We start from the raw sequence: 3203 nt of genomic DNA on the forward strand, positions 1-3203 counted from the left end.
CAGGGGCGGCAGAGGTCGTAGCAGGCCATGGGTGTGGTGTGGAGGGGCCCTGGGAGGGCAGGCAAGAGAAGAGAAGAGAAGGGGAGAGCAGAGAGGGGTGTGAGGCAGCTGCGGGCGCTGGGGGTGCTGGGGGCGGTGTTGCAGGAGGGCTGGGCAGTGGGGAGGCTGGTGTGGGGCTGTGGGGAGGCGTGAGGGCTGCTGAGGCTGGGGCAGAGCGTGCTGGCCGAGAGGGCCCAGGGGGGCAGTGTGTCAGGAGCAGGAAGGGGTTGTGAGGGGCTGGAGGCTCACCTGGTTGTGGGCAGAGAAGGCAGGAGAAGGCTGGAGGAGAAGGGTGTGAGGGAGAGAGGCGCTGGGCCGGCTTTTATGCTGCTCCCGCAGGGGCGGCACAGCCTTGGCCCAGCACTGTCAGCTGGCGGCAGCTTTGAGGAGTTGGGATTTGCGAGGGTTGGATTGTTGGATGTGTGTCAGGGAGGGCTGAAGAAACAACCCGAACTTAAGAGAGGTGTGATGTCATCAGTGAGGTGATTTTGTGGCCCTTGTGTGCTGTGGTTTGTGGATGTGTTGTGGATTGTGGATCTTCTTGTTCTGTGTGACTGGATGTCCATCAGTCATTGCGTCTCACCCAGGAATTCTGAAGGAGTCATCTGAGTCCTGGGGAGGTCACTCTCTATCATCCTGGAAAGGTCATGGTCCTTTGGAGCAATTCTTGCGGGATGAAAGGGAGGTGATCCCCTGATATCGTGATGTAGTTCAAGATAGAGGACCTGGAAAACTTGAGGCTACTCAGGCTGAAATCAGGCTGATCTCGTTCCATTCCTATGGTCCACTTGGATTTCTGAAATTTTCATGATAAGGTACTTGTTCATTTAAACTTTGTTTATTGCATTTCTTCAGGACCTCAAGAAATAAAGACCCAACTGGGCTCGATCCCTTTTTGCCCAGGCTGGTCTGGGATTTCCATTCCCTTCTTCTGCATTCAAGCCATGAGGTTTCTTAATGTATAACTTCTAAGTTGTAACATCCTGTACCTGTGAGCAAAAACTGTAATTACTAGTTGATGGTCAGTGGGCTCCACTCTCCTCTTCTGTCATTTTGCGGATGCTCCTTTGTGGAATTCTGTGATTCTATGTCCTTCCCTTGAGGCCGCGTCCATCTGACCTCGGAGGCAGCTTTGATGAGTTGGTTTTTCAGAGGGTTGGATTGTTGGATGTGTGTCAGGGAGGACTGAAGAAACAACCCGAGCCCAGGAGAGGTGTGATGTCATCAGTGAGGTGATTTTATGGCCCTCGTGTGCTGTGGGCTGAGTGGGTGAGGTGGGGTGTGTTTTCCTTTCCACAGTGCTCCCTTTCTGTGTCCTCCTCTTGCAGATGTGTCCTTGTGGTGGCAGCTTTGAAGGGAGAGTTGGTATTTGGGAGGTTGTGCCTGGAATGTGCTTGTGGGGGCACTTGGCAGATGCAGACAACACCTAGGAGAGGTGGGGTGTCCTCTGTGATGTCACCTGATGTCACTCACATGCTGTGGTTTTGTGGAGTTGTGTGATTCCATGTCCTGCCCTTGAGGCTGTGCTTGTCTGACCTTGGTGGCAGCTTTGATGAATTGGGATTTAAGAGGATTGGACTGTTGGATGTGTGTCAGGGAGGGCTGAATAAACAAAAAGGCCAAGGAAATTGGTGGTGCCATTAGTGAGGCCACCCCGTGTCCCTCGTGTGCTGTGGTTTGTGGGGACCTGGTGAAGATGAGGCCCCAAAGCCTGCCAGGCAGAGCTGCCCCCCTGGAGCCCAGGGCAGAGTTTGCAGGGGGTTTGTCAGGTGAGCAGGGAGTGTTGCTGGGCAAGGGGAAGCCCTGGAGGAAGGTTTGCTGTGTCACTGGGTGCCCCTGCGCCCTCAGGGCCTGAGGTGCTGCAGCCAGGAATGCTAAGGGAGCTGCCTGATGTGCTGGGGAGGCCACTGTGCTCCTCTTGCCTTCAGCTGCTCATGGTGCCAGTGCCTGGGAGCGCTTCCTGAGGGCTGAAAGAGAGCTCCTGGCTTGGTTTGTGGAGGAAGAGCAGCAGTGACTCCCTGGAGAACTGGCATGTGGTCAGGCTGCCCTCATTCCCAGGGTTATGGTCCCTTGGGATCTCTCACATTTACAGGACATGATACTCTCTCATTGAAACCATGGTCTGTGACATCATTAAGAAAAGCAACAAACAGCAACCTGGGCTTGGTGTCTTTTTTCCCAGGCTGGTCTGTAACATCATTCACCATTCAGACCATAAGGTTTCATAACTTATAAGCCATAAATCTTAATATCTTTTTCTTGTGAGAGGAAAACCTGTAATTACCAGAGGAGGCTCAATGTGCTTCTCTCTCCTCATCTGTCCTACTCTGGGTGTTCCTGAATCCTATGGAGAAGCCTCAGAGCCTGAGCAGAGCAGCTGCTGGTGGATCTGCTCCAGGTGCTTTTGTGGCTGAGCTGATGTTCTGTACCTTGCACACTGGAGGTTTGACCTCCACCATTTCCATCAGGATCATGGTTTAAGTGCAAGCTCTGGATGACACCAAGCTGAGTGTTGTGGTTGGTTGTTGAGAGGGAAGGGATGGCAGCCAGAGGGGCCTGGACAGGCTGGGAAGGAGGACCTGTGTGATCCTCATGGAATTAACAAAGGCCAAAAGGTGGTGGGTTGTGTCAGTCCCTAACAGGGCTTCAGGCTGGTGGTGACTGGTTTGAGAGCAGCCCTGTGGAGAAGGCCTGGAGGGTATTGGTGGGGGAAGAACTGACTGGGAGCCAGGAATGTGCCCTGGCAGCCCAGAAAGCCCCCATGTGCTGGGCTCATGGCCACAGTGTGGGCAGCAGGGAGAGGGAGGGGATTGTGCCCCTGTGCTCCTTTCTGGTGAGATTGGAGTTGTGTGTTCAGCTCTGGGAGCCTGAGGAGAAGGAAAGCAGGGAGCTGTTGGTGGGATGCAGAGTAGAGCCTTGGGGATGATGAAGGGCTGGAGCCCCCGGTGTCCCTGGAGACTGAAGGCAGCCCAGAGTGGGAGTTTGTGTGCGAGGTGTGGGTGGTGTGTCAGAGGCTGTGTTTGGGCAAGGGAAGAGTTTGTGTCCCATTGTGGAAGGCCCTTTTGTACCAGTCTCTGTTGATCCCTGTGAAATATTTCCTAGGGGAGAGCTGGTCCATTTTCCACCCAGATGGCATCTGTTGCCTGAGCTCTGTGGCAAATGAA

Source organism: Corapipo altera, unplaced genomic scaffold, assembly GCF_003945725.1.
Source record: "Corapipo altera isolate COAL_440 unplaced genomic scaffold, ASM394572v1 58933, whole genome shotgun sequence".
In the NCBI taxonomy this organism is placed as follows: Eukaryota; Metazoa; Chordata; class Aves; order Passeriformes; family Pipridae; genus Corapipo; species Corapipo altera.